The 15,263-nt window shown below is 45.1% G+C and overlaps 1 protein-coding gene and 1 long non-coding RNA gene across 4 annotated transcripts in view; one reads left to right on the forward strand and one right to left on the reverse strand.

Moving 5' to 3' along the window:
• The window catches only part of LOC146348013 (interferon-induced protein 44-like), a 46,023-nt gene extending 37,000 nt beyond the window's left edge, over positions 1-9,023 (reverse strand). For all 3 annotated transcript variants that reach the window (XM_084852122.1, XM_084852121.1, XM_084852120.1), the window contains exon 1: positions 8,966-9,023. The gene's annotated coding sequence lies outside the window, so the exon portion shown is untranslated. The remainder of the gene's footprint in view (positions 1-8,965) is intronic.
• Positions 8,766-15,263, forward strand: part of LOC146348014 (uncharacterized) — a 70,480-nt gene continuing 63,982 nt past the window's right edge. Inside the window, exon 1 of the long non-coding RNA XR_014790495.1 lies at positions 8,766-8,948. This is a non-coding gene — a long non-coding RNA (uncharacterized LOC146348014). The remainder of the gene's footprint in view (positions 8,949-15,263) is intronic.

The raw sequence follows: 15,263 nt of genomic DNA on the forward strand, positions 1-15,263 counted from the left end.
GCAGTGGTTGTTCTGAATCAGTGCCTGGGCACAGTAGTGGACTGGATGAGGGCCAATAAACCAAGACCCAATCCAGACAAGGAGGAAGTAGTGGCTGTTTCATCTGCCCAGCTAGGTGATGTTCAACCTGCTTTGGAGGGGGCTGCACTCCCCCTAAAGGATCAGGTTCATAGTTTGGGGGTGCTCTTGGACCCAGAACTGTGACTCGAAGCACAGGTGAACTCAATGGCATGGAGCACTTTTTATCAGCTTAGGCTGATATACCAACTATGCCCTTATCTGGACAGAGATAACCTAGCTACAGTTATCCATGCTCTGATAACCTTTCATCTGGATTACTGCAATGCATTATACATGGGGCTGCCTTCGAAAACAGTTCAGCTGGTCCAAAACAAGGCAGCGAGATTGTTAACAGGGACAGGCCAATGTGATCATATTATGCCAGTACTTTCCCAGCTGCACTGGCTGCCAGTTCCTTTCCAGGCCCAATTCAAAGCGCTGAGATTAACATTCAAAGCCCTACGGCTTGCAGCCAGGTTACCTGAAGGATCTTCTCCTCCCACATGTACCTGCCAGAACCCTAAGTTCATCTTCAGGGGTCCTTCACCAGGAGCCCCTGCCAAAAGAGGTAAGGCAGGTGGCTACCAGGAAAAGGGCATTTTGTGCTGTGGCATCCCGGTTGTGGAACCAACTCCCTAGAGAGGCTTACCTGGCACCTATGTTGTACTCTTTCTGGTGTGAGGTGAAGACCTTTTTATTTTCCCAGGCACTTCTAGCATTCCAGTTTTTTAGCTCTGCTGTCTTAAATCTGCTATTGTGTTTTAAATATCTGCACTACTGCTAGGTTTTACTCTGGTTGCATTTTTATTCTGTAGCTGTAATCTATTATATTTTATATTGTATTTTCTGCTGTATTTTTGTGGCTTTAATTTTGTGAACTGCCCAGAGAGCTTTGGCTATTGGGTGTTATAAAAGGGACCAGCACATGCGTGGCAAGTGATGAAGGACAGGAGACCGCTGAAATGCACACGTGACTGTTGAACCACAGAGCTCTGGGACCTATCAGTCAACAGCACGAGCGCTCGGACTTGTGAGATGTTATGTATACCAAGTCAGAGTTGCCCCCTCATGCCTGAGTAAAAACAGCTGAGGGAAAGCCAGCAGTACAGGGATTAACAGGTTGGCACCCATAGCCTCCACCCCATATCCCACTTCCCATTTGTCCCACCACCCCCTATTTCCTGGTTTGAAAGGTGCCACTGTCAGCAGTGAAGGGGATAACAGCCTGAGCACTGGTTGGCAGAGAAGAAGTTGGGACATCATATTGGATAGAGAGGAAAGCCAGTGCCCAGCACAACAAAAAGTTAAAAGTCCGTTCCCCCCCCCCCCCGCAATTGGGCTGCAGTAGCACAGCAAGACAGACAGACACACATGATTTCTACCTGCCTATAGGAGCGCAGGAGTTACTTTGAGGCAGCTCCAGTCACTAGCTACAAATGGTATCGCAACAATGTTGATGTTAATAGGCTATCAGTGACTGAGGCTACATTTGTAGTGGCTTGTAATTAGCTGGGGATGCATTTTCAGCTGCAATGTATCAACCGATTGTTGAAGCTTCTAAGGTCCTAAATGAGTACTGCCCCTGCAGTACTATATGGTGCTAGCAGCTTCTGCAGATGGCACAAGATTGGGAGAGCTGGAAAAACAGGGAGAGGGACTGCAGTGCTGGTGCAGCCCAATGGGGGCTGAACTATTAACCCTTGTACCACTGGTTGCTGGCTTTCTCTCTGCATCCCAATTTCCTCTCTGCTAGCCAGGACTCAGGCTGATAACCCCTTCACTGCTACAGGACTATAGGCAGCTTGATCTTCAGGTACAGAGTAGGCTACAGAAGCAGACACCCAGAGATGCTTAATCAGCATGAAAGGAAGGGGCAACTCTGACTTGGCATGCATAATATCTCACAGCTCCGAGCACTCAGGCTGTTGACTGATAGGTCCCACAACGCTGTGGTCCACAGTCACGTATGCATCCCAATGGACTCCTGCCTTTTGTCACTTGCCACACATGTGCTGGTCCCTTTGCCCAAGGCGTGGTGTGGCTGAAAGAGGGCTGGCATTACTGCTGGAAAATGATTTCCCAGCTTTTGTGAGTTCAGTTCAACCTTAACTCACAAACCACCAAAGGTTTTGCCACTGATAAAGTTAGCAAGTATGGTGACATCATTGAAGCTTCTGCAGAAGTCGAGTTCTTCTTTATATAATAAGAGATCTTAAAGTAAACAATATAAAGGCAGTAATTCAGTCCTGAACAACTGAGCTCAAGTACAGAATCCAGAAACACACACACAACCTTTAAATTGACCTGCTTCATCAGGAAAAGATGGAGATGCGTTGTTAGATTGTAGCCAAGCAAGTATTCACATGCCCTCATCCAATTTTAATAACCAGAGCAGGAACATCTGGACACAACCCTGCATGTTCTTACCACAATTGTTCTTCTCTGTTCGATTCTGGGGTTTGATATCACTTAATTTCTTGCACCCCTTCATAGATCACTGCCTTGTTGTGGCGAAGGGGCTTGCGTAACTCAGTGAAGCCATAAGCTATGCCATGCAGGGACACCCAAGACGGACAGGTCATGGCAGAGAGTTCTGACAAAATGTGGTCCACTGGAGAAGGAAATGGCAACCCACTCCAGTATTCTTGCCAAGAAAACCCCATGGAACATATCACAAGGCTAAAAGATAAGACACCGGAAGATGAGACCCTCAGGTCGGAAGGTGTCCAATATACTACTGGGGAAGAGCAGAGGGTATTTCCAAGTAGCACCAGAAAGAGTGAAGCGGCTGGGCCAAAGCCGAAAGGACACTCAGCTGTGGATGTGTCTGGTGGTGAAAAGAAAATCCGATGCTGTAAAGAACAATATTGTTTAGGAACCTGGAATGTAAGATCAATGAATCAAGGTAAGCTGGAGGTGGTCAGACATGAGATGGCAAGATTGAACATCGACATCTTGGGAATCAGTGAACTAAAATGGACAGGCATGGGCGAATTTAATTCAGGTGACCATCATATCTACTATTGTGGGCAAGAATCCCTTAGAAGAAATGGAGTAGCACTCATAGTCAACAAAAGGGTGGGAAAAGCAGTACTGGGGTACAATCTTAAAAATGATAGAATGATCTCAGTACGAATCCAAGGCAAACTATTCAACATCACAGTAATTCAAGTCTATGCCCCAACCACTGAGGCCGAAGAAACTGAGGTTGATCGGTTCTATGAAGACCTACAACACCTTCTAGAATTAACACCAAAAAAAGATGTCCTCTTCATCATAGGGGATTGGAATGCTAAAGTAGGAAGTCAAGAAATCACTGGGATAACAGGCAGGCATGGCCTTGGTGTACAAAATGAAGCAGGACAAAAGCTAATAGAGTTTTGCCAAGAGAACACGCTGATCATAGCAAACACTCTTTTCCAACAGCACAAGAAACGACTCTACACATGGACATCACCAGATGGTCAATATCGAAATCAGATTGATTATGTCCTTTGCAGCCAAAGATGGAGAAGCTCTATACAGTCAGTAAAAATGAGACCTGGAGCTGACTGTGGCTCAGATCATGAGCTGCTTCTTGCAAAATTTCGGCTTAAATTGAAGAACGTAGGGAAAACCACTAAACCATTCAGGTATGACCTAAATCATATCCCTTATGAATATACAGTGGAGGTGAGGAATAGATTTCAGGGATTAGACCTGACAGACAGAGTGCCTGAGGAACTATGGACGGAGGTCCGTAACATTGTTCAGGAGGCAGCAACGAAATCCACCCAAAGAAAAAGAAATGCAAGAAAGCCAAGTGGCTGTCTGACGAGGCTTTACAAGTAGCTGAGGAAAGAAGGGAAGCGAAAAGCAAGGGAGAAAGGGAAGATATATCCAACTGAATGCAGAGTTCCAGAGAATAGCAAGGAGAGACAAGAAGGCCTTCTTAAATGAACAATGCAAAGAAATCGAGGAAAACAACAGAATGGGAAAAACTAGAGATCTCTTCAAGAAAATCGGAGATCTCAAGGGAACGTTTTGTGCAAAGACGGGCATGATAAAGGACAAAGAAGACAGGGACCTAACAGAAGCAGATGAGATTAAGAAGAGGTGGAAAGAATACACAGAAGAACTATACAGGAAAGATCTTAATGTCCCTGATAACCATGATAGTGCGGTCACTGAACTTGAGCCGGACATCCTCGAGAGTGAAGTCAAGTGGGCCTTAGGAAGCATTAGTAACAACAAAGCTAGTGGAGATGACAGTATTCCAGCTGAGCTATTTAAAATCCTAAAAGATAATGCTGTTAAAGTGCTGCATTCAATATGCCAACAAATTTGGAACACTCAACAGTGGCCGCAAGACTGGAAAAGGGCAACACCAAAGAGTGTTCAAACTACCACACAACTGCGCTCATTTCACATGCCAGCAAGGTGATGCTCAAAATCTTACAAGCTAGGCTTCCGCAGTATGCGAACCGAGAACTACCGGAAGTACAAGCTGGGTTTCAAAGAGGCAGAGGAACTAGAGATCAAATCACCAACATTCGCTGCATCATGGAGAAAGCAAGAGAATTCCAGAAAAACGTCTATTCTTCTTCATTGACTACGCTAAAGCCTTTGATTGTGTGGATCACAACAAACTGTGGCAAATTCTGAAAGTGATGGGAGTACCAGACCACCTTACCTGTCTCCTGAGAAACCTGTACGAGGGTCAAGAAGCAACAGTAAGAACCAGACATGGAACAACCAATTGGTTCAAAATTGGGAAAGGAGTACGACAAGGCTGCATATTGTCACCCTGCTTATTTAACTTATATGCAGAGTACATCATGAGAAATGCCGGGTTGGATGAATCACAGGTCGGAATTAAGATTGCTGGGAGAATTATCAACAACCTCCGATATGCAGACGATACCACCCTAATGGCAGAAAGCGAAGAGGATCTAAAGAGCCTCTTGTTGAGGGTGAAAGAGGAGAGTGCAAAAGCTGGTTTGAAACTCAACATTAAAGAAACTAAGATCATGGCATCTGGCCCTATCACTTCCTGGCATATAGAAGGGGAAGAAATGGAAGCAGTGACAGATTTTACTTTCTTGGGCTCCATGATCACCGCAGACGGTGACTGTAGCCATGAAATTCAAAGACGCTTGCTCCTTGGGAGGAAAGCTATGGCAAACCTAGACAGCATAGTAAGAAGCAGAGACATCACCTTGCCGACAAAGGTCCGCATGATCAAAGCTATGGTTTTCCCAGTAGTAATGTATGGCTGTGAGAGCTGGACTATAAGGAAGGCTGAGCGCCGAAGAATGGATGCTTTCGAACTGTGGTGCTGGAGAAGACTCTTACGAGTCCCCTGGACTGCAAGGAGGTCAAATCAGTCCATCCTAAAGGAAATCAACCCTGAGTGCTCATTGGAAGGACAGATACTGAAGCTGAAGCTGAAATACTTTGGCCACCTAATGCAAAGAGAAAACTCTCTGGAAAAGACCCTGATGCTGGGAAAGACTGAAGGCAAAAGGAGAACGGGACGGCAGAGGATGAGATGGCTAGATAGCATCACCGATGCAATGAATATGAACTTGAGCACGCTCCGGGAGAGAGCGCAGGACAGGAAGGCCTGGCGTGCTATGGTCCATGGGATCACGAAGAGTCGGACACGACTGAACGACTGAACAACAACAATTTCTTGCAAGTCTCCAAATGAGCCTGCTCTTCTTCGCAAGGAGGAAGCAAGAGTAAAACTGAAAAGGTCACAAGTAAAACTGGAAAAAGAAACAGCTTATTACTACATTAGACAATCCTGTACAGCATTAATTTTTTTTAAAAAAATCCTTAACTCCTTATTTTTCCCCTCTGTTTTTTGTTTGAATTGCTTTTTGTTAAGGAATATGTTGCCCTTCTTGTTTTTTCCAAACAGGTAGTAACTGCTGGATACACAGGGACTGAACTCCACTTAAATTAAGGTAATTAACACTATGTCCTCACCCAGGAACATGCTTTAAGAAGGCCCAAGGAAGAGTTATGTGGAATTTGATAACTCACATCCTGCATTGTGAATATTAGATGGGCCAAAGAACAGTATTACTTGACTAATTTCCAGAGGGATAGCCATGTTATTCTGTTGCAGCAAAAACAACAAAGAGTCCTTCAGCAGCTTCCCCCCGCCCCCCCGCCCCTAGCAATTGCCCCCTATACCTATTAGTATGGACAACCCCTGCAGGCAAATGGATACTAATGGTTTCCAAAGGCTCTGGAGGATTTTCCAGTTAGTCTGGCTGGTGCTCCAGTCAAAGCCCTGGTCACTCTGTGGCAAGCGTGCAGAACCTCTGATCCAACACCAAATCTGGCACTCTGGTGGTTTTATTACAGTCAGCCCGTGAAACAGAATTAGTCACATCTTTGACAGCTTGCTGTGAACAATTTACCGAACACCATGAAATTACAAGCACTGGGGGTGGGGGGAGGCAACCCAGATCAGGACAAGGGGAGGGGGGGAGGCTTAAATCCCCTACCCACCCTCCACACTATTCCACCTAGTGAACAGAACTCAAGGATGTAACTACTCATCTTTGTAAACTCATGTATTAATCTCCTCTTCTTAGGATAAAATCATGTTGCAGTACCAGAAAATGTATGCAGCTTTCCTATTTTCTCAAAATAGGCCTCTGTTTGACCGTCACCCATGATGGTCTGCACAGAGCTTATCCTAGCCTAGGTTATACACCATAGGGAGAATGTCGTCAAACTACCAGAAAGCCATTTCAATCTCACAGCCTGGTTTGCAAAGGAAAAGTTAAGGGAAGTGGAGAGAGGAGAGGAGCATCAGTCAATACGGCAAAAAATCAGTCCATTTTACAAAAAGCCTAGTGAAGATCATGAGAAAACCCACTCACTCGTATGCAGCCCAATCCGCCATCTGTTTACTTGAAAATGCCACTCAGAACCAACCTAGATATGACATTAAATGTCTGCAGTTGGATCCCCCCACCCCACCCCACCCCACCCCAAAAAGCAAATACCAGCATCATAAAATGGATTTTTTCAAGACCACAGCAAGGGAGGAGCAGGGAAACAAAGGCACACTTCACACCACATTTGGCCCTGAATTCAATAGGCCCTACTCCCAAGTCCATTTTAACAGGATCGCAGCCTTCCAGTCGCATCCTAGGCATTTTAGGACTTGGCCAAAAACACTGAGCTAAGCACTGAGTTCAGCACATGTGAGCTCCCACGCATGTAAGCTTATGTCATTATAATTTTGTGTGTGCTTCTGGACAAAGGCCTCATGATGCTATCATTCCAAAGGCTATTTCCTCTTGTCCTCCTTAATTTTTTTCTGGTTAACTGGTGTGCAAACATGAGTGTTATACATGGACCACAATGTCATCTGGATCCTCTCTAAAGTTCTGTTAATGAGGCTTGTTTATTGCATAAAAGCCTCATGAGGAAGCACCCAGTTGCCACAATACTTTGGTTTCGATACAGACCTAATCATATTTAGAGTAGACCTATTGAAGTCAGTGGGTAGTATCCAATGTTAGTCCTATGTAGGGTAGATCCATTGAAATGCAGGAGACTTAAGTCCCATTCATTTCAATTGGTATGGTCTATACAGAGCTAACATTGGCTACTAATCAATGTGAATTAAGTTAGTAATGACTAACTTATGTCCTATTAATATCAGTGGGTCTACTTTATGTATGACTAAAGATGCTTCCACATAATGCTTTTATTCTGCAATCTCCCTGCCTCAGACACATAATTTAATGGTCTGCACAGGGCTTATCCCACCCTTGGATATACCCTGGAGGGAAATGTCATTGGAGTGAAGCAACCCAAGCTACGGGAAAGCCATTTCAGTCTCACAGCCTGGTATGCCTACTTAACACCATGCCAAGTTTGGCCCTGAATTCAGTGGGCCCTACCCTTAAGAAATTTTTAACAGAACTTTAACAGAACTTTGCAGCCTTCCAGTCACATCCTAGGCATTTTAGGAGTTAGCCAAAAACACTGAGCTAAGCTCTGTCCCTGCTGGAGATGCAAAGGCCAGCACACTTGGTGAATAAGCCCCAGTTAAGTCAATGGGGCTGACATTTTATGACACTGGCACAAATGTATGCTGTTAGTTTGCAAACTGTGACTGCAATCTTGAACACACTTTCCATGGTCTAAGGACCATCCAATGCAGTAGGCTTTACTTCTGAGGTACAAGCTCCCCATTACACTACCAGATCAGCAACCTAGCATGGGAAGAACGAGCGGCTTTTTAACACTTTGCTCTGGACTGGGGGCCCGCTCTGGAGTGGGGGCCCTGCCAAGTAACTTTCATGGCCCAAAAGTAAAACTTTACAAATGGATCACTTTTTGGCAAACAAAATTCCAAGCACTGGGGGGCGGGGGGGGGGAGATCCAGATCAGGCCAACAGTGAAGGGAGGAGGGTTAAATCCCCCCCCCCATCCTCCACCCTCCACACTAGGTATCCAGTCCAGATTGGGGCCTCTGCATTTACTTCAGAGTACGGAAGAAACATCTTCGAAGCAGTTTGGCTCTGAGTAACCATGCAAAGGCTTCAGGCTTGCACCGTGTATGGGTTTACGCTGCTGGTGTTAATTAGCCACCGTCTTCCACGGTAGTCTCCATCAAGGCTGGGGCCCCCGTCCCCATCTAATAGTCGGAAGGAAAAAAGAGCTAGCAGGAAGCCACGATTGGGAAGGGAGGGGGGCGGGAACCAGCGCTAGTCACGGAAGCATCTCGTTTGTTTCAACTCCAGCAACGTCGGACAGAACTTCCTCTCTCACGGGAGATTCACAGTCCCCGTAGATAAAGTGAGAAAGCGCAGCGACATCTCCGGAGCATAAGAATCACCCGAGTTCCTCTTTATCTGACGAGAGATCTTAAGGTAAACCCGGCTCTTACCGCGCTTGTCCGCCTTTCGATCCTGTGGGTTGCTGCAACGTAACCCGCCCCAGTCTCCGGAGGAGGCCGCAGTTCTCGGAAATGATGAAACGAAAGTGAAATTGGAGAGATTTACAGGAAACGGCTACCTCTCTTGGATTTCACGGCGTTCCCCTGTACATTAAAAATTGCTGTTCCGAATGAAGAAGGGGGAAAAAATGCTTCACTGAGGGTACAAATCCTATGCGTATTTAGACAGAAAAAAATGTCCTCCAAATCTCAGCATTCTCCTGAGCTGGGGAACGCTGGGAGTTGGAGGACATTTTTCTGTCTAAACATGCATAGGACTGTGCCCTAAAACGTAAATTTCTTGCAAGGTCTCTTAAAAAATGAGAGCATCCTGTAACTACAAAAAGTATTCTGAATATAAAGACTGTTTCCACAGCAATATTCTCTTTTCTCCTCTCCCCACCCTGTGTTTCACCTGTATTTAATTTAAATGGTTTAAATTAAACCATTTAATTTATGGCCGAGACCTCTATTTTGTTAACGTTACTTTTTTGAATATATTGTTGTTTGATCTTTTAACTGCTGACTTCTCATTCTTTCTATTTAGTTACAGATTCCTTGTGATGTTATTAGGACACTGACTTTTGTGTTGAAATGTGTGTGGCTTATCTTGTAATATTTTTCAGATCTAGCCCTGTTATCACCAGACTTTGTAATGAAGCATCCTGTACAGTGCTGATTTATTTTTTGTTCTCTGTAACTCTTGTTTTTGCTTGAATGGGTTTTCATTATGGAATATTTTGGGGATTTTGTTCCCGGCAAACTGGTTAAAAAAAACAATAACAACAGAATACACAGGGCTGGACTGCAGGAAGGGACGTGATATCATGCCCTCACTCAGAAACATGCTTTTAAAAGGACCTAGAAAGAGTTCTGTGGAACCTGATAGCTCACATCCTGCATTGTGAAGATTGGTTGGGCCAAATAACAGTATTATTTGAATAATTCCAAAGCTATGTTAGTCCATTGCAACAAGAACAACAAAGAATCTTGTGGACGGCACCTTAAAACATTAACAGATGTATTATGGCGTAAGCCAGTCTTCTCCAACCTGGCACCCTCCAGCTATGGCTTTGATGACTGGAAATGGTGGGACTTCTAGCCCAACAAACTGGAGAGTACCAGGTTGGAGAAGGCCAGTGTGAAAGAGTGCTGGAACTAGTTCCAACTTTCCTGCAAGGTAGGACCACTCTGGAACTTATTCCAACTCCCCTGCAAAATAATACTGACCAAACCCAGCCTTCCAATCCCCCAAAATACCCAGCAGCCACCCTCCTCAGCCAAGAGGCACTGAAATTAGCACTGAGGTTATGCAGAGAAATCACACCAACTAAAGGTTGGATAAAGGTTTATTAACGTAAAAATAAAGGAGTAGAGGGAAAGGGAAGAATGGAAGTAGCAAATCAGACAAAAGGGTACAAAGCCAAATTACTTAAACATACACAGAGAGCTTTATAAATGCACACCCAAGCAAAATAACAAACCTACCTGGCCTTAACATACCTAAGGATGGGTCTCCCAGGATAGCAAGCAGCCATAAGCAGGTCCAAAACCAGCAGGACAAAAAGAGACACCATGGCTCTTCCTCAGCCCTCCTTTAAAGCCCAGATTTTCCTTTAGCCAATTTATTTATTTTATTTATTTAAAATATTCTTGGCCGCCTTTCAGGGCAGAAGCCCTCCCAAGGCGGCTTGCAACAATAAAATACATAAAAACAGTTAAAATATTAAAAGTGTTAAAGACATAAAAACAACAGTTAAAACCAACAATTAAAACCAACAATAAAGCCAAGAGTAGGGATGGCCGGAATGCTTACCTGCCGTTCCGGGGGGGGGGGGGTCCGCAGCAGGGGGAGGCAATCTGTTCCTCCGCCCCGGAATCCTCTTTGGCTGGCTCTGCTCCACGATGATTCTGGAGAGCCACCGGCCGGCTCTGAAGTGCCAGTGATACTTGAAGGGAGGGAACTGACTGTGGATGCAAATGGCATCCTGGGACCATTTGCGTCCACAGTCACTTCCCTTCAACCAGTGATACGGCATGGCGGCCATATCGCTGGCAATCTGCAGCCAGAGGATCCAGCCGAAGAGGATTCCTCCTGGAGGCGAGGGTAAGTCTTCCGTTCCGCCATGGAGTCCGGGGGGGCGGATTCTTTAGAATCCGGCCTCATTGGAGTCCGTGGAAGAATTCTCCCCCATCCCTCGCCAACAGTGATGTTAACAGCAACTACAGCAGCAGTCATATCAATAGAAGGCCAAGGTAAAATAATATGTTTTCAAGGCCTTCTTAAAAGTCTGCAATAATGGAGCATGGCAGACCTCCGATGGCAGCTTGTTCCAATGATGTGGGGCCACTGCAGAGAAGGCCCTCTCACATGTGTTCACGTGTGACTGCTCTCACAGGTGGGCAAATGAGAAGGGCCTTTCTTTCTGATCTTCAAGTGTGGGCAGGTTGATATGAGTAAAGGCAGCCCTTCAAGTAACTTTGTCCCAAACTGTTTAAGGCTTTAAAGGTCAAAACCAGCCCTTCGAATTGGGCTCGGAAACGCACCAGTAACCAGTGCAGTATAGGTGTTATATGACTGAATCGCCTCCCCCTACCAATATTCGGGCAGCCTCATCATGCACAAGCTAGAGTTTCTGAATCACTGGTTCAGCCCCTGGGTGGACCACCCTTGCCTCGAAGAGGCTGGAACTCCCCACCAAACCCAGCTGTTGTCACTCCCCAATTAACAGGGACTGCACCTGCCCTTGAGCAAAGCGCCAAGGAGCCCCCAGAGAACATATAATTCCAGGTGGTTGCATTAGACAGGACGACACGGCCTAATCTCAGGCTGGAAAACTGGCCGTGAGTCCTGACAGCTGGCATAAACTTTCATGGACCAGAGTCCACTTTATCCATGAAAGCTTATGCCTGAATAAATTCGTAAGTCTTTCAGGTGCCACAAGTGTCTTTGTGGTATTATTTGACAAGCTCTGTGACTCTTTTCTGCCTTTTGAGTTCCCTTTTACAACACTCCTGCAAAACTGAGGTAGGCGATCATGTGCAACACAAGAGGAGGTGTTGCATCACCACAGTTATAGGCACAATCATTCCGCGTGGAAATGGTAGCCCAAACACCACCTAGCCATCCTGCCAAACATTGTGCCAAAGTAGATACAAAGTGGATGTTATTTTTCTGCTCTTTATTCAGATTCTAGTCTGGATTAAATGATTGAGTGTGGAATGGTGAGTGTTACAGCTGATGAACTGTTCTCTTTTCCATACCCCAACCACGCTCTCGTGGTGACTTTCCACCTCATTGGTATAATATGTATGAATAGCACCATGCATCCACATCATGGAATGGTTTCCCTGCCCCATCCAGCAGCTGCAACTGATGTGCTCTACCTGGGGAGCCAAATGGTGCCAGAATCTGGAGTTTGCATGGTGGACTGCAAATAGGGTTCAAATAGTACTTAATATTCCTTTTCATTTCATATAAAAGTTTAGAGCTCCAAACACACTTTGCTATAATCTTTTCAACAACTTTGTAAGATAGGTCAGTATTCTTACTCTTCACTTTGCAAATTTGTGGAGAAGGACTGAGGCTGAGCTGCTTGCCTAAAGGTACCTAATAAATTCATGCCAAGGCAAGACTCAAACTTTCTGATTCATAGACGACAACAAGCAACATTGTGAACAATGAGTTGCTACTTGTCTAGGCCCTTTTTTTAGAACTGAGAGAATGGACTTGTGTAAGATAAAAATAGGACTTGGCAGCTTGAGGTAGAGAAAGAGGTGTGCTTCCCATATGACAAGCTCTACTACGAACTACCAGTCCCAGACTTCCTTGTCCATAGGCATGAGCGATGGACAACTAGTGGTTGGGATAAAGCACCAAAATAATTGGGGATACTGATTTCAGGGACAGTGAGAGCCAGTGTTGCTGGTAGGATTTACAGACCGAGAATAGATGTGAGTAATGTCTCGTTCACAGGAAATATGTTCTACCACCTCTGAAAATGAACCAGAGTCATTATGGTTAAATACATTTTTGTTAAGGAATATTTTGTGCTTCTTGTTCTTTGCATATTGATTGATTGTACTTTTAAACCATCCAGTCATCGAGGTTCTCTGGGTAGCAAACTGGTAATAAACTTTGAATACATAGGGGCAGGGCATTTCATGCCATGTCTAGTTTGGCCCTGAATTCAATAGGCCTTATTCCCAAGTAAAGCGTACAGAAAATAGCAGGCTTACAGTTCCATCCTGGGCATGTTAGCAGTTAGGTGGAAGACAAAGTTCAGCAGTTCTTCGTCACTGATGAAGACACAAAAGACAGGACTGTAAAGTGAATGGGATGTGCCTTCAGTGAACCTTGCATAGATGTGTGCTGTGAGATGGCAAACTGTGACTGCATCCTGAACACATTTTCTATGGGCTACGCATCAGTCAACATAGTGGGTGGCTTTGCTCGATCATGGAGGGAAAATAAGCCATGGTGGCTCAGTTTCCTTCCCCATGTGTGTTGATCGCAAGCCACCTAATTAACATAATTAGCGTAATAAACCCATGGCTTGTTCTACGGTGTCAGATCGGTTTGCAAACCGCCCCAGCCAGCCACCCTATCTGGGTTTGGTTGTCATGACAACCCAGGCCTAGTAAAGGTAATTATGCTAATTAGGCAGCTCGCAACTGGCACACATGGGGAGGAAAAATAAGCCAGCATGGCTTATTTTCCCTCCGTGATCGTGCAAACCTGGTCAGTAGGACTTACTTCTGAGGACCAAGCTACATGTAATACATTCTGTCCAGAACTGTACACAGTATTCCAAATGTGATTGCACCTTAGATTTGTATAAGGCCATTATGATATCAGAAGTTTTATTTTTTGATTCCTAATGATCCCCAACATGCAATTTGCCTTTTTCGAACAGCCTCACCCTGGGTTGATATTTTCATTGAACTATAACCTTCACTACCCCAACAGCTCTTTCTGCGTTAGTTACCACCAGCTCAACCTGCATCAGCTTACATGTGAAGTTAGGATTTTCCCCCAATATTTTTGCCCATTTTGCACTTGGTTACAGTGAACCATATTTGCCACTTTAATGTCTGTTCAACAATTTTTGGAGAGATCCTTTTGGTGCTCTTCACAATGCCTTTTTGCTTTAACCATCCTAAACAATTTGAGGTCATTAGCAACTTTGGCCAGCTCACTGCTAACTCCTAACTCCAGATAATTTTTGAACAAGTTAAAAAGCACTGGTCCCAAAAGCACAGATCCCTGGGGGAACCCACTTCATTAACCCAGTTTACATCCCTTCATTATGAGAACTGACCATTGTCAAGAAGAAGGCCTCACAGGGCCAAAGATTTGGTGGGAAAGGGTTGATTTTGTCTTGTATGGTTTTAGGTTGTGCTTTTACTGTTTTGTGGTAGGAAGGAGCAGGATCCTGCAGGAAGATTTACAATTCAGGCCACCTGGAGGGAGGAGGAGATGTGGGCCATGCCAGGACTGAAGGTGCCAGACGGGAGGCCTTATCGGAACTCAAGGTCGTAAACCAGCTCGGTCTGCCAAAGAGGCAGCACAGCTGGAGAGGTGTGAAAACCCCAGCTCATCCTCCTTGAGGGAAGGGAGGGGAGATGAACGAACTAGAAGTTGGGCAGGAAATTAGATAAAAGAGACAAGCAGCCATCCTTCTTTGTCCTTTCGGTCTGGGTGGAAGGTTTTGGATTGCTGGCATTAACAAAGCATCCTATCATGAGGTGGGAGTAGACTGGGTTAGGTAGTCTTTTATTGTTTTATTCTATGTTGGGTTTCCAAACAGGGAATTGGCACTTGTGGGAATTCCAAATTGTACTTGGTCTTGTTTCTCTCCCCATTCCCTTACCCCTTATTTGTAAATAAATATCTACCTCAAATTATTGCTGCTATTTCTTTCCTGGGTCAGTGCTAAATTTGGTGGCTACTGTCTCCTTCACCAGGTGGGGAGGAAGTTGGGGAGTCCTCTTGGGTCTGGCAGGGCTGGCTCAGAGAGGTTGTAGCAGTGGACCAAGGGGGGCTGATAGAGCCCACGGATCCCGCCTTCCTTTACAACTATTTAGTCCAATTCTCTGCTGTCTGTTCTTTAACCCGGGAGGAAGGCAGTGTCATTTGTCACTGAAGTACTAGTTACCCTGAAGTACTAGTTCCCCTCTACTTGAAGTACTAGTTCCTCTCTACTCAGCACTCGTTAGGCCTCAAGTTGAGTACTGTGTCCAGTTCTGA

This window comes from Heloderma suspectum, chromosome 4 (genome assembly GCF_057233095.1).
Source record: "Heloderma suspectum isolate Gila_16-S chromosome 4, 16-S_ref, whole genome shotgun sequence".
NCBI classification, from domain to species: domain Eukaryota; kingdom Metazoa; phylum Chordata; class Lepidosauria; order Squamata; family Helodermatidae; genus Heloderma; species Heloderma suspectum.